The following is a 22,491-nucleotide window of genomic DNA, read 5'->3' on the forward strand; positions in this document are numbered from 1 at the left end:
TTCCTAAGCATTTAAAATATTTTAAATGTTGTAGATCTTTTTCAGATTTTTTTTACTATTAGCACAATGAAACACAATTGATTTTGCATATTGATCTTGTGCCCATATTATTGTTGAATTTGTTTATTAGTTCTAATAGCTTTACCTTTTTTTGCACATTCTTTGGGATTATCTAAACATATAAAATCATGTCATCTACAAATAGATATACTGCTGCTTCCAACCTGGATGATTTTGTTTCTTTGTTGTACCTAATTGTCTCACTAGAATTCTGGCACAGTATTGAATAGAACTGGTGAGGACTGCCATTTTTATCTTGCTTTTCACCTTAATGGGAAAGTTTTCAGCCTTTTACCAATATGTATTATATCAACTGTGATTTTTGTAAGTGCTTTTTATCAGGTTTAAAGATTTTCCTTACATTCTTGATTTGTTTAATGTTTTTTATTTTTTAATCATGAAAGGGTGTTGAAGTTTCTACCCCTATTGTGATGGTCCTTTTTTCCTATTAATGTGGCCTGTTGCCCTAACTGCTGTTTTTTTTTTTTTTTATTGTGATTAGAAGGCTGTTGATTTTTAAGGTGGATCTAGAACTAGAGGAGTAGCATAAGAAGTTAAAATGGTCCAGAGTTAACTGTTCATAATTACCAAGATGCAGCCATTTTTCTTGAATAAATGTTCAAGTTATTATGTTACTTTGGCTAATTTCTAGAGTTCTGAATTTTCCCAGTGCTCTTCTTGTTTTTATGGAAGAGGAGATTTTCAGAATATTTTGTTTCATCATTCCTGCTGACATTATTCACACACTTTTATAAAGATAATATAGACAAATAAATATAAGCTACCTACAACAGTGTCACTCATAATAATTGCTATATAATTATAACTAGCAAATTTATCTCTAGTTTAGTTGGGTTCTTGGAGAAGTCTGCTGGTTTAGGAATAAAGAAGCGATTTTTCTCTTGTTGTTTATATAAATCAATCTATAAATAACCACCTTTCTTAAAGTTCAGTGCTAACTCCTAGATTTATTATTTTGGTAGAAGGTAATCATAACTCCAAACATTTTATCTTCTCCTACACTGCCCATGAAGATGATTCCTTCACTCTATAGAGTTAGGACTCCAGCCTGATGGGCAAGTCTGTGTTCATTGCTGCTTTCAGTCATTTGTATGGAATATATGACCTACATTGCAGAATTGAAGAAATAAGAGAAAGGAGTTGGTATGATAATATACATTATATTACGTTAAGCATTGCAAAGAAATTAGGAGTTTTCATTCAATCCAAATGTGTCAACCTCTGTTGTTATTCTGACTCTTACCTCTTATTTTACCATAGATTGGAAATTTGATTTTGCCTGTTCAAGTAATGAAATTCACAATGTTAAAAGAGAAAGTAACATTTGTTTATTTGCTCCCTATAAGATTCCATGTGGAGGGTAGGCTAGTAAGTGATTAATATTCACATGTGCAGAATGATATACCTGATTGTATCAATTTAAAAAAATACTGAGTTGATTAAACATGTGGGGTATTTTTGGGGGAAGCACAGTATTTATTATTTGATAATGGATGATAATGATGATTATGAATTTTCTCTACTTGTCTGTTAGCACTTCCCCCATCTACTGGATCTGAATTCATCATATAGTTTCTGATCTAAAAAAAAATATAGGAATATAGACATTTTAAAAGATTAAAACGATAAACATGTCAGTAGTTGGAGACAGTTAAAGACTAGGGGAAAAATATATCCCAGGTGCCTTCACAGAAAAATAGTTGAATTCTTTCCAAGGTATATCATGAAAGTATGCCATGAATTGTTATTAACCAAAAAAAATCATTTCTTTCTTAAGATTGCTAACATAGGGCTAGAAGTTCTGACTGACTTCTTCCAGCCACGCATTCAGATATCTTCTTGCTTGACCTATAGTTATGCTTCTCCTGTTTCATTGACCTCAAAATTGTACTAGGGAGAGAGTTAGATCACTCTTAGGAATACAAGGAAGCCTGTCATTCTCATCTGTTCAGGAACTGGAGAGTGCATGTTTCTCAGCTAGTGCTTAATAAACTGTCCCTCGCTCACTAGCAACTATGCATTAGTCTAAGTGTGTATTGTTTCTGATTTTCCTCAGAAATTATTCAGTAATTTGAAATAGACTCACTAAATGATAGGTCAAAAAACTCTGTTCAGTGGGGTTTGCTTATTCTTCCAAGTCCTGAATAGGAAATTTATTTCTAAAAGTCCATTATAGATTTAATAAATCAATCAAATTAATGGCACATCAGGCAAAACAAACCAAAAATCTCTCCCTATAAAACCTGCAACAGAAGCTTTCCTATACACAAAAAAATCACAACTCGGATTGGAACTTTGTTATTGGTGCCTAATACTTGAAATGTCTTATCGAAGAATCAATGCAACAATATTTTTCTGAAATTTGTTCTGATTTATTCTTCCCTTGCTTATTGCACACAGTTTACATACAGGATTTATCTGGTATTCTTTGGTCCTTTCTCACCCACAGATATGAAAAGTTAGAACAGAGATTTCTCTGAGTTGAAGCTTTAATCTGTGGTGGGCTACCAATTATAAATTTAATGACTTGTTAAAAATTCCACAGTAGAGGCCCTCCCTGGTGGCGCAGCGGGTTAAAGCACTGCACTGAGAAGCTAAAGCCACTTCTGCAAGAGTTCGATTCCCGCCTGCCCCGGAGGTGACCACATGGCGTGGCAGACCTCTCCTGACCAGCCCGCTGCTCCCCTCAGCAGTGTACTTCGTCGATCTGCCTGTTCTGCTCCCCACTCTGTCTCTGGTGAAGACTCTCACCGCCCCGAGCCTCTGGCCTGTACCCCAGCTCTGTATGCATAAATAAATAAATCTTTAAAAAAAAAAAAATTCCACAGTAGAAAAAGCTTTACTCACTCGAGTTTTGGTGACATTGGACAAATAGATGTGACAGTGTGTGTATTTTTTTATGGGGCTTTTATGTGTGTATTTGGGTGGGTATGGAGAGTGGTCAGGAAAATAAAGCAACAAAAAGGATAGAGAGGAAGCTGTAAAATTTGTGATTCTTGACATTTTTAAACTAGGTTAATGTTATGTGTTGATTTGACTAGGCTATGGTTGTCCATTACGTTATAATCATACTGGGTGTTTCTGAGAAGGTGTTGGTGAAGGCTAGCATCTTTATCAGTATAGTAAAACAGATTGCCCTCCATAATGTGTGCAGGCCTCATCTAATCAGTTAAATGGATGAATAGACAAAAAGATGGACCTTCCCCTGAGTGATAAAAACTTCTCCAGCTGTCTTCAGATTCATCTGCAACAGTGTCTATTCCTGCCTGAAGGTCTTTGAATGAGAACACTACTTTCCCGGGCTCTCTAGGCTGTTGGCCTCCATGCAGATCAAACCCCTTAGCTTCCATAATCATGTGAGGCCATTTTTTTTTTTAAAGATTTATTTACTCGTACAGAACTGGGGTACAAGCCAGAGATGCGGTGGGTGAGAGGATTCACCAGAGACAGAGTGGGGAGCAGAACAGGCAGATCGACGAAGTACACTGCTGAGGGGAGCAGCGAGTGGGTCAGGAGAGGTCTGCCGTGCCATGTGGATCTCCTCCAAGGCAGGCGGGGATCGAACTCATGCAGAAGTGGCTTAAGCTTCTTAGTGCAGTGCTTTAACCCGCTGCACCACCAGGGAGGGCCCGTGAGGCCATTTTTTTGTTGGTTCTATTTCTCTGTTGAAACCTTATACAGTGGAATGTGGCAGATATTATATTATTAACTAAATCTTAGAAAATCTGTGGCATATAAAAGACATGACATACCAACAACATAGAGGATGCCTATTTATGGGGCACCTCACACTTTCATGGAGTTGAAAGCAACCCTAGGGGTTATCCCAATGCTCTAAAGGTCATACAATATCTAAATACTCTGTGTCAGGAAGCTTACCCACATCATTCTTAAAATAGTAATGATAGAGACACACTTTTTCCAAAACATGTAAGAAAGGGGAAATTTTTTCTCATTTTGAATTTTATCTCATAAAATTAGTTAAGTTTGGACTCTTCTTGGTAGCACAGCGGATTAGGACACAGCACTGCAAACTAACTGCAACCTCTTCAGTGTGAGTTTGATTCCAGACCCCCGAGCTGACCCACATGTTGCAACGGACCTCTCATGCCTCGCCGGCTGCTCGCTCAGCAGTATACTTCATTGATCTGCCTGTTCTGCTCCCCACTCTGTCTCTGGTGAAGCCTCTCACCACCCCTGCACCTCTGGCCTGTACCCCAATTCTGTGTGCATAAATAAATGCATCTTTAAAAAAATTAGTAAGTCTAATTCAGTCAGAAAGCTTGGGAGAACAGAACTACTTCAAGGGAAGTCTTAATAGCAAAACTGAAGTCTTTATCGTAATCTCCCTCAAATCTTTATTTAAAGGCACATTTAAACATAAAGTTATCATATTCATTCCTGGTTTTCTAGGCAAGTTAAAAAAATCATTAGTGATATTTTGGGATCTTGATTTTGAGAGAAAGACATTGAAAAGTCCAATGCACTTTCACACACTCATGTGCACACATACACACTCAGAATTATCCCATCAGTGTTTTAAATAATGTGATCCTGATTCACATCCAGAGTTGAAGAGTGTAAGAGTGGATTCTTTCTAAGGTCGGTTGATGTGTCTCTTCTTGGCATATTTGGTTTAAAACAGAAAAAGGTAGCTTGGTATCTATCTTGTGGCCAGAACTATAAGATAAAAAGCTAGAAATGTTGTAAGCTATGTTTCCTGTCATGTGGTTCTATAAAAAGAGAAGGAAAAACAAATCAGATGTATGATCTGAGTAGCTAGGGGAGAGAAGGGGTCTAACTTCATTAAGTTTCCTTGTTGCTAGTATTTCCTGAGATACAAATGCACTCCTATTAACAGGTTCTGAAAGACATATCAATATTTTTATACATTTTTTATTTAAGCCACTTTGAGTTTTTTAAAAAAAAAATTTATGCATACAAGAATTGGGGTACAGGCCAGAGGTGCAGGGGGTGAGAGGATTCACCGCAGACAGAGTGGGGAGCCGAGCAGGCAGACTGACTGAAATACACTGCTGAGGGAAACAGCGGGTGGGTCAGGAGAGGTCTGCTTTGCCAAGTAGGTCACTCCCTGGCTGGAGTTTGAACTCATGAAGCAGTGCACTGTGGGATAGCTTCATAGTGCTGTGCTTTAACCCCTTGTGCCACCAGGAAGGCCCCTTGAGGTTTATTTTTGTAGGACATTTTTTGAAATGTTAGGATATATACTTTTGTATATCCAAAATATGTGCTCCAACTGGGAAATCTTGGAGAGCTACCAAATCACAAAGGAAATATCAGCTCATTCCATTCTGTGGGTAATAAGTTGGAATGCACATTTGAAGTTACCCTTTTTGATAAGTTCAATAAATTGTAAAATGCATAAGAGGCACTTGTCAGAGCTTTGTTTTAAAATAGGCACAAGGCAAACAAAGGCAGTTAACATTACTCCCATAGGCCTTAGGGATTTTCTTCCATGTGATATTTTCAAATAAGAGCTAATGAAGTAGGTGCCTGCTACTTGGGAAGGGACATTTGCAAGGTATCTATCTAGAAAACCTTCAATTATGTTATTCATGAAACTACTCTAAAATATACTCTTCACAGCTGATTCGTCACTGCATTGGGGTTGATAAATCTGCTGTCTGTTTATTATATGAACAAAATGAGATTGTGTAGTAAATGGGATGTGGCCAAAGAGCCAGGAATGCTGGAAACCCCAAGATCTCAAACCGGGTGTCTGCGAAAAGACAGTTCAAGTTTCCCTAAGCTATGCTTCAAATAGCTGGAAGTAGACTCCATGATGTCAGGTTGGCCCTGATTTTAGAATTTAGAAAGGCTCAAGATATCTCTGAACATGAGGTGCTGATACATTTGGCGTTGTGATCCTTCACTGTAAGTGGCCTGCTCCTATATGGCAGCTAACATACATAGTGGTCAGATGAGCCTGAACACATCTTTCTCTGGGAATAAGGAGAGGGATAGTATTCATTTTAGGGCACCAGAGAACCACGTAGAAAACTGCAGTGCAGTTTACTAAATGGAATCATGTATGTGTACACAGACACACACACACATGAATAGGGATGAGAATCTACTATGGATTTCTACTTATAAACCCTCTTTGTTACTTTCATTTGTCAACAGAAAACTAGTTATCTACTCTATTTTGCATTAGGCAGTCAGAAATAGAAAAATCATCTTTTGGAGTTTATAACTATAGATCTAAGTCATTTTTCTATATTGAATGCATGACCTTCCAAACAATTCTATAGATGCATTTATGTGCATAGCCTTGAATATTATGTAGTGTGATTTTGTGTAATGATCCAGTATTTGTTACAATATTTCACTGTTCACCTTTCCTTCTTCTCCCTCCCTCCTCAGCTAAATATCCTAGGACTAAATATCCTAGGGTATCATAAATGAGTTTGAGTTGTATTGAGTTATAGCAAAACCCATTTCTATTTTGGTGCCTAATCCAGCGGCAGCTGTGTTGTATTCAGTCTGCAGTAGAGGAAGTAGCAACCTTTATGTCAGAGGATCACAGCTCCCCCTCCTGGCCCTAAGTGATGTTTAAATTCTCTCTCTCTATATAAAATCGTTCTTTATTTTGTATGTTTCTTCATCTCAGTTGTAATCCCTGTGGACTTCCCACCACCAATTCACCCATGTGCCATAGTCCTGTGTGCGCTTCCCACCCCAGTTTTGATCCTATTTCCCCCTCCTCCCCCTGTAGAGTGTCTCTGGTTTATAGTTGTTAGTTGACTTTAGTTTTTACTTTATTACACTTTTTAATATTTTTTTCTTATCCCTTATGCACCTGCTATGGGTGGATTCTTTTTTTGTCTTCCTGTTCTCTCCTTTCCCACTTTAGACTTAATTCCTTAAAAGAGGAAGCCCTCCAAGGAGTCTCAATCTCCATTCCTTGGCCACTAATAAGACTATCAACTTATTAGAACCACAAAATGTCATGGGAATGTACCAGAGGCCCCCTGGAACTTGCTGTCATGAGATATATGTATCAGTGCCAACATGGTAGTCACATGGTAGTCACATGCAACTAGCAAGCACTTAATATGTGGCCAATGCCACTGAGGAACTGAATTTTTAGTTTTATTTAATTTAAATTAATTTATACCTAATTAGCCACATGTGATGCCTACTATGCTAGGTAAGACACTAATACTTCTCACCATAACAGTCTCTGATCTGATAGCATGTTGCTACTCTAGTCAAACTTGGGAAATTCTCTGGCAAAGAAGGTAGCTGTACCACACCACACCCAAAGTACACTATACTCTTTCTGCTGCTACATTATATCACAATGCCTGCTTCTTTGGAGATCAAGCTAAGGTTGAGGGCACATGGTAGAGATCTTTTTTGCCTTATGGCATAGTTTTTCCCTAGCACTGATCAATAATAAAACAAGGTCTGAACTTTTCAGAAGTTATACTAATCTGCACAAAGCTATTGGCACTGGTTGGGGAGAAACATTCATCATAGCAACATATAGAGGAAAGGAAAAGTAAAAGAGGCAAGATGAACACCTTGACTTTATTATCAGTTTATTGGGTTTTGCAGCAGAAATGAGTGATATCTACTGGTAATTCCAGTAGTAGTTCTCACGGGACTAGAAATGGGGTGATGTTTGAGCAACCCTACCCACAGCATCTATAGCCACTCTCTAAAACTACTCAAGAGACATCTAAAAATAAAGTAAAAATTTCAGCCTCTCTCCAGCCAGATTAGACTATTAAGCCCCTTTATACAAAAATTCAGTTATAATCTAGAAGTCTTTCTTTGCTTTAGAGAAAATACCCCCATTTGTTTTCTTTGAATAGAAATCCCTTTTAAATCACATAATGATGCAGTAAAAAGCACAGCCTTTTAGACACATAATGTAGAAAGCAAAAGGTATACCTGCATTTTATAAAACAATAACAAAGGTTCTAAAGTAGACCCAAAGCAAATCATGTCTAGTATCCCTTCAGGGAGGTTCTTTATAAGTTGGTAACATCATTAGGTACCACTGGAAGTTTTTTTTTTTTGGAGCAGTTTGCATGGAAGACATGAGACAATGGAGGTTATTGCATTGTGTTGTATTGATTGAATTGTATTCTATTTTACACTGAGATAGCTGTTTTTTTTTTTTTAGGAAATTGATATATTTTACTGAATTTCAAGGGAGCAGAGTTATGTTATGTGACCAGATCAAAATTCCAAATCCATAAATTTCCTTTGGTGAATGGAGAAGAAATGAAATGATTTACAGGATGAATAAAAGGATAGATAAAGGAGATGGAAGGTGGTGTACACTTCTTTCAATTGTTATTACTCGTCTCTGACACAAGAGGGAAGCAGAAATTAACTCAAAATTCCTTCCTATGTGTTATCCAAGTTAATCACAGATAAGCAATTTTCATGTAGTAAAATAACATTTAAGTTAAATATTTGAATATTCAGATTATTAGAAAGTATATTATTATTTTAATATTAGAAGTAGGACCCACAATAGCTTTTGTTTTTCAAGAGGAAGTTACTGAAAACAATATACTTAAAGAGCTTAGGACTGAAAGTCAAACTAATCTGGAGTTTAGTCATGGTTCAAGTTCATAGTAATTGGGTGACCTTGAACAAGCTCTCGGTCTCTTTTAAACTCAGCTTCTTCATCTACAAGACTGGGATAATTGTATCTGCCCATATCCCAAAATTGTCATGAGAATTTATTCCATAAGACACTATATGTAGAAGGCACATGTTTCCAACACTGGACACATGCTCAACAAATGGCAGCTGTTATGATTTTTATTTGACAATCCTCTTGACACAAGCCTTGGGTAATTTACCACTCCCATAAGATTTAAATTAAAAACAAATTCTTAGAAATTATTTTTTGTGTTTTAATGCAGGACCTTATAGTAGGACCGTTTGTTGTGTGTGTGTGTGTGTGTGTGTGTGTGTGTGTGTGTGTGTGAGAGAGAGAGAGAGAGAGAGAGATTTCCTGTGTCTGGAGAAATTTTCAACTCTCTTATACTACAGTCCTCTTGTCTCTTATCTTCTTTCCTCAACTTTTGGTAAACAGAAAGAAATCTTCCATGTTACGTCATGGGTGTACATATATATAGCATGTATAGGGAAGTTTGAGGCTTTGTTTTTTAAAAATATAAGTTGTGATTTGTGTTCCATGGAGGATATTGGGAAAGTGTGGAGCTTTTAATTTAGAGTTACTTTATGTAAAAGGAAGAAAACTGAAGTACAGATAGATTAAGCAAGTTGCAGCCATTAACAAAATGAGCAGTCCATAAAAAATTATGTTACTATTAAATGTGAAATACTTCACTAAAATATTTACTTAGGATTATTAAAATTATTTACAATTATCCCTTTTTAGAATATTCTGTTTACTATTTGATATAAATCAAAAGTGCAACCAAAGCACCAGAAGGAATGTTCAGAATGTTAAGAACAGAAATAGTTTAAAAATACACTAGAGTGTGACTCAAAGAGTAGCTGGTAACTGTGAACAGTTGTTACACTCATCAACAGAACAGATTCTAGAGAAAGCCTGTAGTTACAAGAGTTGAGTGTATATTCCCACAAAGAAGGACTGGTTACCTGATATAATTACAGTGATTTATACTGACTTTATTTAAAACCCTACTAGGTCATCTCACTACTAGATAGTGAGATTATACTAATCTACGTTTGTGTTTGTTGCATTTAGTCATATTCTTATCATTTCCCCCCCTTAATGCCTTGATATCTGTGCTTTTCTGTTTCTGCCTTGGGCTATTCATCCCCTGAGTTTCTAATTTTTTTCTCCTCTTCCTGATAACTTGTAGCAGCTATCTAACTGTTACAGGCTATCTAATCCCAATTTCTTCCATATTCTGTCAAAATAAGTTTATGAGCAATTTTCATAATTATTCCAGTTCTTTAAAATCTTTATAACCTATTTTGTATTTTAATAGTATCATTCCTTGAGCTGGGTATGGATGTTTATAGCTATTTCTGATCTTACAAAAATCCTTAAAGGAATTATCCCCATTTGAGAGACTAAAAAAACACTTAGAGAGGTTAAACAACAGCGTGTAAACCCCAGGTCTTACTGCATCATGTAGGTCACGTTCCTGCCCAGGGATTGAACTTGTGCTGAAGTGGCTGTGGCTATCTTCATAGTTAGTGCTGTGCTTTAACCCATAGTGCCACCAGTGAGGGCCCAGGTCAGAAACATTAAGATAAGAACCTCTGTGTTCAAGTCAAACACCACTGCGGAGACTGCAGACCCACCTCCATATCTGCCAGCAAAGGTTGAGTTTGGGGCTTAGATTTCCAGCCTTGACAGGTGGGCTCACCTCTCCTGCTGGGTCATGTGGGGGAGGGGCTCCCTCATCAGCAGCCATCTGAAGGGCCAACCATTCCAACCTTACACAGTGGAGTGAGCGTCCCACTCCCTCTCCAATGATACAACAAGAGGCACCTAGAAGAGTCAGAAATTTCATCATGAATTTGAGCTAATGAGCCCCTATCCCCTTTACACAGTGGCTTCAGTAAAAGTCGTTTGAGGAGTTACAAGGAGATGCCCCTCCTTCTCTTAGCCAGGGGTCATCAGCAATCTGGAGAGGAGTCACAACTCCCAGACTTACTCAGCAGTTTTGAAGTGCTTCTCCCCCTTCCCAGTTAAGGACCTCCCCCGACCCCATTAAGTGTCAACAAAGGCTGAGTAATGAACTTGAACTTCCACTCCCATATACCGGCATGCAGTATTACCTCCTTCACCAGCTGGCAGGGTGTAGAGGAGGTCTGCTATAAGAGATTTAAGTAAGGTACAGATTCATAGTAAAATATCCCAAATGTCCAGAATGTAATTGAAAATCATTTATCACTTGTTCTACCAGCAAAGTGTCAACTCAAAAGTGAAAAGACAACCACCAGGTACCACACCAAGGTGACAGAGATGTTAGAACTATCTGATGAGGATTTTATATCATAAAAATGCTTTAAAGGCCCTCCCTGGTGCTGCAAGAGGTTAAATGTCAGCACTATGAAGCTATCACAGCCACTGCAGTGCTAGTTCAATCCCTGGCCAAGGAGCTGACCCATTTGGCACAGCAGACCTCTCCTGTTTTGCCTGCTGTTCCCCTCAGCTGTGTATTTCAATAGACCTGCCTGTTCTTCTTCCCACTCTGTCTCTGATAAATGTTCTCAGCTCCCCATACCTTTGGCTTGTACCCCAGCTCTTGTATGCATAAATAAATAAATGTTTTAAAAAATGCTTCAAAAGCAATAATGAACACACTTGAAATAGGTGAAAAAGAAAGTCTCAGCAAAAAAAAAAAAAAAAAGTAGATAAAAAGAATCAACCAGAAACCTTAGAACTGAAATATAACTGAAAGTTTAAAACTCATTTAATGAGCTCAACAGTAGAATGGAGAGGACAAAATAATAAGTATATAAATAAATCAGTGAACTTGAAAACAGAACAATTATAATTACTCAATGAGGAGTTTATCATGACATCTTAAAATGGGTAGGACTTCTAGGCATTATGTCTCAGCTGGGATCTGCCACAAGTGATAGCATGGAGTAGTATGCTGTCATGAAGTCTGCCTGACTTCTCAAGGGAAAATGGATATTCACTATAAGATTAAATGTTTGGTCATGGATACACTCAGATGAATGAATAATCAAGGTCTGACCAATGATCTCAAAATTTGCTTTCTTTGCGTTCATATCTTTTGGTTTCCTGCTTATAGTACTCAGGTCAGAAGTGACTAGAGTCACACTGGGCTTATCTTCCAGAAAGTCAGACTTATCTTTATATCTGTAGAAAAGGACACTGTCGGAAGAATGGGGATCACTAAGAGTTACCCCCTTCTTTACAAAGCAGGGTTGTGTCTCTTGTCAGTGGGTCAAAGTCAAGGAATACAGTTCGCACTTCAGATAGAGAGGAAGTCAGTCTGGGTCCAGGAGGCAACAGAGGGATATTGACACCATGGGTGTTATTTTCCCAGGGAGACAGTGTTTCCTGAGCCTTCTCTGGTACTGTTCCAGAGACTAGAAAGTGGAGCCTACCAGGGTGCTCCAACTGCAAAGTGTGCCTAAAGTGTGGGGGTACTTTGACAGAGAATTGCATTGCTTTTAAAGTGAACAGATGCAGGCTGTGCAAAAACTGCTCAGACCCATTATGTGAAGGCATGTGTGTGTCAACGAGGCCCAACCTGAAATGAGGCAGACTTTAATCCTATGGACTGGATTAAAGAACGGGGGAAACTTTCTCTTGACTGACTAGTTGCTATATCTATGAACCAAAGATGAAGATTCACTTCTGTTCTATGCTGGGAACTGGTAGGCAGATCCAACAAAGAGTATTTGGAAAAAACAGATTAGGAGAAACACCAAATAGGCTGGGCAATGTGCCATGGGACTTACCACTGTGATGAAGATGAGTTTACCTAGTAAGTTTTTCTGCAGGATAATCGAAGAAGCACTTGTTTTCTTGTTTGTAAAAGTAGAAAAGAATTTTCTTCCTCTCATTTGTGGTCTAAGGGGGAAATGAACAGAATATATGTCTTTTGGATTTCCATCTAGGCTATCAAGGGATTCGTAGTCCTAGAATCTATCAGGGTTGACCGTTTAATTTTGCTTGGATAATTCTTTTTCTTCAAGGATAACCTCAAGTTGCAGGTTTGGGAAGGTGTGACAGGACCAAGAGTAGGACCCAGAGAACCCTAACTAGAGTGTGATAAATACATTAAAGATTTCACCAGTCAAGAATAGATTGGCAGTTCAAATCAATTGATTTCTCACCTGAGTGGTGAGAATTAGTTTTAAGAGGAGGCATTATGACCCATGCCTGTTGAGGTACTTCCCCACTATTTTTCTATACAGAACAAAGTTCTTTTTGTTATAGAGAATTCTGACTGATATAATAGGAACTATAAACCTCACTTCCCCATTCATGGCAGTAACTATAGAGTTAGAGACTTTCTGCCAGTGTTACTCTTTTCAGAGATATATAGGAATTAATAATTTCCCTGGAGATACCTGAGTTACTGGAGGGAGAAACTGTTTTCAACATCCAGATCTTCAAAGCACTGGATACTCTCAGAGGGCTAAACCCAGACTTTGCTGCCTCATTTTTGCCCTTCTATACAATAGAAAATCTAGCTTTTCTGGACTATTGAAAAAATGTCTAATGCAGACATATTGGTAAAATAGAGGGATATATAACAGGGTGTCATAGTACAAGAATTCAAATGTAATCAGGTCATCTTTGTATAAACAAACATAAAGTGCAATATTTTACATTGGGTTCCCCCAAATGGATGCATTATAGATCCAAGTCTGTTGGGAATCTCAAATTCCTCCAGACCTTGATTCCTGGATTTTTTGACTCGTGATGAAGAAGGAATCCTCTTGTCGCTCCTCTAAATGTTAAGGCATTTTGTACCAAATTTGAAAGTATTGTGGCTTCAGTCCCTAGTAATATGACATTTTCCTTTCTTTTCTTTTCTTTTGTATTTCTTGAGTGTTTTGTATCTTGGGCCGATCCCCCCCACCATTCACTAGATTTTAAGTCCTTTGAGTTCCTGTCCTGCAAGTATGTATGTTTGTGTGTGTGTATGTATACATATAACACATTCAAAACTGTCATTGAATAAATGAAAACTGAACATTTTTCTAGTGGTAGTCATATTAGAATAATGATTGATACTACTACTTCAATATACCAAAAGCCGATAATCTTGTATTAACTTTCTATTAAAACTTGCAGTGTGTGTGTGTGTGTGTGTGTGTGTGTTTAAAACTAACTTCCTCTTGGACCACTCTTCACATTTATACTTCTATGTTCCCATCTCTGTTGCAATTCATTGGCAAAACAAAGACTGTTGACATCATCAGGATTTGAAAGACAATCATAGCTTTGGTTACTACTGTAGTCAGATGTCTTGGTTCTTGTGTACACATTACCTGGTAATCTTATACAATATCAAATACTTCAAATATATAGAAACATTAGCTGTCCACATTTCCTTTGAAAGGAGAAAATAGTCACTTTTACTTCACTTGGTCAAAGTCAGCATTATCATCCTGTCTAGAAAATATGCTGTCCCTGCAGTTCTTGCTAATTACCTTTTACTGCAGTTGCCGCCTACTCTAAAGAGGAGAAGGGAACTATTCTGGAAAATATAATTGGATAGTAAGTTCTTTTCAGCTGAGACCAGAGGTAATCATTTTTAGCAACTAGTGGTTCAATAAAAACTATCTATAACAAGGCAATATGAAGTGTGTTTTTTTTAAATGAACACCATGATTTTTAATTCAATCCCTCTTCTCTTTCTAAATATCATATCAATGGAAATAAAAACATTTCTGAAACAGACAAACAAAAATACATATGGTGAGTAGATTAAGATTTCTGGCTTGAGGTTTTTGTCTTAGTTCTCTTCTTGTTTAATTGCTTATGTTTTCATTGAGACAACCTGGAATGTGTAGTCCAGAGTGACAGCGATGTCTAATCTCAAGTGTTCTTGTGTCATGCTTGAACCATTCAAAGTTTTCTTCCACAGATATTAGATAGTTTGAAAGAAGAGCTACCAATAAAAATCCCTCATTTCCTCTGAAGACTATGTATGCTAATAACTAGCCTACATATCTGAAGTCAGAAACTGTTTTGTGTTGTAGAAGGAAAAAGCAGCATAGAGTTTGAGGAATGGTAGGATCAGAAACCTTCAAAATGGGCTTAACCAAAAATATAGAAGCAGAATCTGTAAACAGTCAATGATATTATTACCAATTTTTTAAGGAAAAGCAAGCAAATTTATCAAGAGTCATTTTCTTGGGAACCTCTGGGCTTTTGGCACATGGTTCCATCAACCCAGTAGTTACTTAGTAAGCCCTTGCAAGGAGATCCCATCTCCTCAGGCCTACTCAAGCTCTGTTCATCTGGGTACTTTTGTTACCAAACAGAGTGTAAGAACGTCACAGGGCAGAACCTCACTCACGGCAAAAAAAAAAAGGGCCACTACCCAGCAGGGCAGCTGTTTCTACACCAGTTTCCTAGAAAAGGAAAGCAAGGGTCCTCCCTGGTGGCGCAACAGGTTAGGACGCAGCTCTGCAAGCTGGCCGCCGCCACTTCAGTGCAAGTTTGATCCCCGGCCCCAGAGGTGATCCACATGGCGCAGCAGACCTCTGCTGTCTTGCTCATTCTCCCTTCGGCAGTGTACTTCGTCGATTTACCTAAAACAGAAAATGAAAGCAAGCGCACAGGCACCACTGTCTGTCAAGGGCTCACAGAATTGTCACTCCACCCTCTGTCTAGCAGCCCCTTACGAAGCTCAGGACATCAGGAGTGAAGTTTAGACTGTGTCTGGGCAGCATGATAGCTCTGCTTGGGTGCTGTCTGGTTGTCTCTTCTGCATTGGGCTGCTTCAACACTCTGTATTTTTTCCTCCTATTTTAAAAAGGGATTTAAATTCCCCTCCCCCAACCCCTTTTTTTGTCCCTGTGAAAAAAGGAAGCACTCACTCCCTCCTTTCTTTCTCCTTGTTTTGAACATCACCGCTTCCTTTTCTGCTCCTCTATCTTTGTGTTTTCTGGTACACATGTGCTTTGTGAATGCCAGTTTTAGGTCAACAGATGTCATGAAAAACAAGAACTAGAAAATTATAAAATCTCACTACTTTGCAATGGTTATTAGCATGAAACTACAACAATATGCTTTGTAATTTTTAGAATAGGGCCCTGATGGACATTCTGTGCATTGGCTTGGGGAATTCCTCTTACTAAAAAATAGATCATTCTTTGTAGATCTGCTTAACTAATTAAGAGGTGTGTTTAGGAGACTTTAAAAGGAAAGGATTGTGACTGTGACATATGATTCCTGAGTTGACTGTCAAGAACTAAAGAATTTAGAAGATTGCGGACCCTGAGTCATCTGGTATATGTAGTTCAATCTCCCTCATGATGTAGAAATCTTTCTAGTGGTGTCACATGGGTTTTGGAGTTGGAAGGAACATTAAGAAGATAAAAGTACAGGCCCCTAGAATGTACAACTTAGTATAGAAATTCTCTTTAGAATATCCTAGTTACAAAGTCACTTAGTAACTGCATTTAAACATTCTGGAATGGGAACCTATACAACACATACTGTTACATTGAGGGAAATCTCTACAGAGAAACCATTTAATTTTCGAAAGCTGATTTCTGGTTCCATGATGAACCCACATATGGGTTCTGGAACCTCACAGAAAGACTCTAAAGCTACTTCAGTATACTTGTCTTTCAGATACCTGAAGTTTACTGGTATAACTCCTGAGTTTCCCTATTTTTTTTTTTTTAAAGATTCATTTATTTGTGCATACAGAACTGGGGTACAGACCAGAGGTTCAAGGGCGGCGAGAGGCTTCACCAGAGACAGAGTGGGGAGCAGAACACGCAGATGGATGAAGTACATTGCTGAGGGGAGCAGCGGGCGGGTCAGGAGAGGTCTGCCGCGCCATATGGTCACCTCCCGGGCAGGCGGGGATCAAACTCATGAGGAAGTGGCTTTAGCTTCTCAGTGCAGTGCTTTAACCGGCTGCGCCACCAGGGAGGGCCGAGTTTCCCTATTTTTAAGTCAAACATCATGGTTCATCTCACCATTCCTAAATCCACTTCACCACCAGGTAATTATCTTTCCCATGAGCCACAGACCAACCATACTCTTAGTCATGTCAGATGGTCAGTTCTGAACACCAGCGGGTATGACCTCATTTAAAAAATATCTCCTTTCTACAAGGCTAGCCTTTGATACATTAAATAAACAATGCCATTCTTACATGACAGTTAGCAGCCTAACACTAACTGAAAAAATTCTATATTAATAAATCATTGCTTCTTTTTTACTGTAAATCATTCTTACTGATTCTCATTTCCTTTCAAGCCCTCCCCCCCATCCCATCTTTACTGGTGGATCGTAATTTGATTTCCTGTGAAAAAACAACCAGTTACTAAAGCAATACCTCGGTAGTTCAACAGTTCCAGTGAAGTAGACTTGATATAAAGAAAGTAAGAAAAGACAAGATAAAAGGCAATGGTTTTACAGACAGGGATGCATTTTAAAAGTCTACTGTAAAGAGCTTGAGATAAGTAATACTAAAACACCAAAAATTTGAGATGTCGTTCCAGGTGTGATACAAATACCTCATACTTATTAACACCTGTGTTCCTAAAACTATTTTAAAATCAGTTTTATGACAATTTTAGACAAAAAAAAAGGGTGTTGAGCAATCGCCTAACGAAAAAATGCTCAAAAGAAAGTATAACTAAAATATAACTACCTGTGGGCAATGACTGAATTATGAGTAACATCTTTCTAATCTTTACATTGGTATATATTGTATATATTTAAACTGCCTTTATTGAACATGTATTTTATTTTTTAACAGAAGGATATTTAATTTGAAAGTTGTCCCTACAATTTCTATGCATTTCTCTTTAGCTTAGACTATGTGATAAAGTCTGATACAACATATGTAAGGGTGTAGAAAAACTCTGGCACTAACAAAGCAAGTTTTCAGAAGGAACAGTTTTTTGAAAATTTTTAACTCTGCAATGTTGAAAATATCTCAAGACTTTTCTTTAGGTAACAGAAAATTCTTTGAAAACTGACTAATAGTCTCAAAAATAGTTCCAGCAGATTAAAAAAAAATGGATCCTTTGCAAATACTAAGTATGAAATATTTTGGAATCCAGATCAAAATAATTTCAAATTGTGTTTGCTCTGTAAAGGGGAAAAAGCTTTGAGAAGAAAGCTTGCTCTAGAATCTTGCGATATTGTTCCATCTAAAACTAATTTCCAGAAGCAATAGGCCTACTGCAAAATGTGCTTCTCAATTTGAGACGGATGCTGCAGAGGACAAAACTGCATGTAGACACCTCTGATTTCCAGGTCGCCGGAGACGATGGTGCAGAGCCACTTCGACGCGGGCCTGGGTAGCCTGCAGCACCCCACCGTGTGTCTCCTCTCATTTGTCATACTTTTGTTTGCTCTTGTTGGAGCATCATAAAGGGAAAACAGATTTCAGCTCTGGGAAAGCATTTCTTTTCTTGATCTGCATAATGAAAGGTCTGGACTAAATCCTTTCCAAGACCTCTACCAGATTAAAAAAAAAAAAGAAATTCTAAGGCACTTACATTGCAACATGGGATTTGGAATTGTGTGCCATACTCACAACCCTAGGAACTTTTCAGCAAAATTCTGGAACAGAGTCAGAATACATCATGAAGTTTTAGTTTCTTGGTGTTTTCAACATGGATAATGGTAATAATGATTCTGTTCCTTAATTTTGACACAGACAAGGGATCAAGCTCTTCCAGATTTCTGAGGCTTCTTTATATTCACTCTTTTAGCCTCACCCCTCTTTTTTATTCATTCATGGTTTATTCTCCTCTCTCTTTTCCTTCTCACTCCTGTTTTCTCTCTTTGACTGCCATGTTTTCTCTTTTTTCCATCTCTAATGTACTGACTAATTTTGTGAGATCAGTTGTCCCTTGGATAGAATAAATTCCACAAAAGTCCTGGCATTCTTGGGTTTTAAAGAACATTTTTTCATTGTATTAAATTATAGCCACTTCAGTGTCTGGTGAACCTGTACCATCTCTGTTCATCTAATTAAAATTCCATCCTCATTGTGCCGGGTCATCATGCTTTTTTTCCTTCCTACTCATCTGAGTATTCATTTTACTGTCATTTCCCCCCAGAAACTTCTTACAAATGAATCTGACATTTTGTGAGCATTCCGTTTTACTAACAGCCTGATATTTACACTATCAAAATGCTGCTTAGAGAAAAGCTTTCTGGACTTTTAAATTATCTTACTTTATGTATATTCTCAATTAAGACAACAGAAGAGAAGAATAATAGCAAACTTTGGACAGTCCTGAATTTGGAAAGCATATGTCTCTTTCCCACTCTCACATACCAAGGGTGACTGGGCCATTAAAGTTGATTTGCATTTCTTTACTATCACCTATTTGAAGAAATGTGGACATGGCTGAGGGCAAGAGCTGTCATCTAAATGTTGCCTCAGTGACTATGAAAAACAGTTTGAGTGAAAAAAAAAGTGTGCTCTCTAGGTGAAAAGTTGAGTAGCTAGTTCTGTAAGTCTCATGAAGTGGGTCATTAGAAAGCAACAAAAACAAAAAAGTGACTGGAAAATGATTAATTTCCTGATCTTCTGATTTTCTGTATTTTCATAGTTAATACAAGGTAGTAATATCTAGATTAACTATCAGGGTAAGATAGTAATAAAATCTCAAAATAAAATAGTCATAAGCATGTAGCATAATTTAAAGTTTATGTCTACAAATCCCTCTTCTCACTATACAAGCTTTACCTCTGGAAAGAACTTCCAAACTAGTAGAGTTTTCAAAAGAATACTTGGAAGTAATAGTGATGGATATGAAAAGAGAAGGGAAAGAAACAAATAGGGAGATGGTGAAAGATTAATAAAAATACATTCATCTGGATCTTTCTTTTAAGGAAAAAATGTTTAAGGAAATGTGCTAGTTCCTAGCTTTCATTTTCCATGTCAGCTTGTGTACACGCTCCTGGTCATTTAGATTGGAAGACTCATTTTTAGTGTCATGACCATACTGAGAAAGAAAATCATTTGAAATAACAAGTTTAAGATGTTTTCCATTGCTCCCCTCATTAGGAAACTCAACATTGCTTCAGAAGGCTGGAGGGATTCTGGTAAAAGAGGCAGGATCTTCTCCAGGGAAGTGCTTCTTACATTTTAACCAAGAGCACAAAACACTTTTTCACAGTTGACATATATGTGTTATGTAAATTTAATAGATCTTGAAACTATTGAAAAATCTCCAAGTCAGTATTGACTGCCAAGGTGATTTCAAAATCCCTGGTGATTGAGACTCCAGGGAATGCAAATTTCAGGAGGGGTTTTAGTGGTGGGCGCCGAGGCTGGAGTTATACTAAGCCATCCTGACAGCAGTTTAGTGGTCATTCAGATACTAAAGCTTTACTTCTGTGTTTAAAAAGACCAGAAGCTTTACTTCAGTGTTTAAATGGGACAGCTTTCCCGTCCCATTATCAATTAAGATCAATTGCTATGTAAAGGTTATGACAAATGACAGAGTGGCTTCTTTTCCAATGTACCAATATATTTAGTCAACTGGAGCCTCTTCTCTGTCATTAGAATACAGAATGCCTTTAGTATGCATTACTTGCCAGCAGGCATTTTGCCCTAGTAAATTTAGCATCATTTCTAAGCCATTCCCCAAATCTTTAATTCTCCAAAGAAGGGCAGGATCCTCGGTCCTGAGAGTTTATAGCTTTCTCACAGTAAAGAGGATAACTGGAGGTGGAGGAGTGCCCCTGGGGAATTTTCGTGTTCATATTCAATCTTGAATTGAGAGCAGTTGCCCGGGAAACAAACCTAAAAAAAAAAAAAAATCTGATTTTTGCATGCATCTTCCAATCTTTAAATGGCAGGACACACTTCCCTGTAAAAAGGAAGTTCTGTAAGTCTAACAGGACTGATGCTTGAGGTTTATTATTTGCCTGACCCGACTCAGCCTCCCACTGGTCCTTTCTGCCCCAGTGCTAATCAAATAGGACATGTGTATGTTAAATACAGAAACGAAAAGGTCAGGCTGCTCTCTGGACACAAGAGCTGAGGGGCAACAGAGAGGAAGCTGCAAGGCAATCAGAAGACTTGTTTTGGGGACATGCCTCTAATTGGTAACCTGCATTTCCACAGTGAGCTTGGCACTGTCTACATCTCACAAATAAATCTCTCAGGCCCAGCTTCTCATCCGTAAAAGAGAGGGTCAGTCTGATCTCCAAGATATCCCCTCTGCCTACCTGCCAATCTAGATCAATAATTGCCTGCCCAAGAGAGTGTATCTTAAGCTACTGGTCAGTTTCTTCCACATTTATTGAGTGCTGGTGATGTCACTGGAGTGCGTATGGGGAAAACTTTGCCTATACTCAGTTCCACAGCTGGAGCCTGTGATTTAAACTGATGAATGACAGAAAAATGGAGAAATAGTTTCATTTGTGGGCACATGGGAGCTTCACAGAAAAGAAGTGAACGCTGCAGTTCCGCTTTAGAGTTCATATACTTTAAACAAAGGGTGATAAGTTGTGGAAAAGTGGTGATAAAAGCAAAAGGAGTTTGGGCTTCTTGTCATGATAAATTCTTGGAAGGAACATGAGGGTTATTAGTCAGGTCCATTAGGCAGACTCAAGTATGTTTGTCCCTGGTTGTAAAACTTCTTTTTGTCTTTTTGGTATAGGAGAAGGAGACACCTTTTCAAGTGGAATATTTTATAGTACAGTAACCCTGCTTTTAAGCACAATGGAGGAGAGCAGAGTATTCCTTCCTGCATCTGCTGTTTCTTAATTGCCTTTAGTTCAACTTAATCCTTCGTAATCAATGTAGCATCTTTTTGGGTGATGTATTCTAATCCCCCTCATTTGCATAGAGCTTTTTTCTTGGCCTCCCTTTATATGGGCTAATTTATTGATTAATTACTGAATAATTGAGGGTATTAATTACTAAATCTGATTCATTGGCACTTAAGTATCAAAAGGGACTAATTTTTCAGAAATTAGTCTATCTTAACTGTGTATACTTATCAGGGAATTTTTTTCTTTATAAATACATTCAGTAGAAATGCTGATTGTGCTAGAGGTGATTGTCATAATGAATGTGTGCAAGTGTATGTTGGCCACCAATATAAGATCACAAAACAAGTGTTTGGGCTGCAACTTTCCCTCTCAAGGGTAGTAATGATTGTTTTATTCTAGAAGTATAATCTAATAATAAGAAAGCCTCATAATAATAAATCTAATAAGGAAGTCCATGGAAGGGCTGGGAAACTCCTTTGCTGGTTTTATTGCTACTTATACATAAAATACATATAAATATACAAATATATATATATATATATATATATATACACACACATATATATATATATAGCCATATATATGTAATATATATGGCAATATATTTTACTGCTACATATATATATACACACACATATATATATATATAGCCATATATATGTAATATATATGGCAATATATTTTACTGCTACTTCTATATATGAGTGACATATGCAAAAGGCATTTTTTTACTGGGGATGGTCCCAATAATGAGCTCTTATTAAAATAACAACAGTTTACATATTTGTGAGCGGTGCATCTTTTTCCTCCATGTCTCAAGTCATAGGCAAATAACACCTCAAAATTAACCTCAATTATGTAGTTTCTTCAAGAGCAGGGAACTTTCAAAAACAATCCCTGTTCCCTTTGCATGGTAATTGTTTACTTCATCTCCAACTTTCCAAATCTCATCCACTGTGTCAGACTTAATCAGATGTTCCCTGATA

This window comes from Condylura cristata, unplaced genomic scaffold, assembly GCF_000260355.1.
Source record: "Condylura cristata isolate star-nosed mole 26May11 unplaced genomic scaffold, ConCri1.0 scaffold00030, whole genome shotgun sequence".
NCBI lineage: Eukaryota > Metazoa > Chordata > Mammalia > Eulipotyphla > Talpidae > Condylura > Condylura cristata.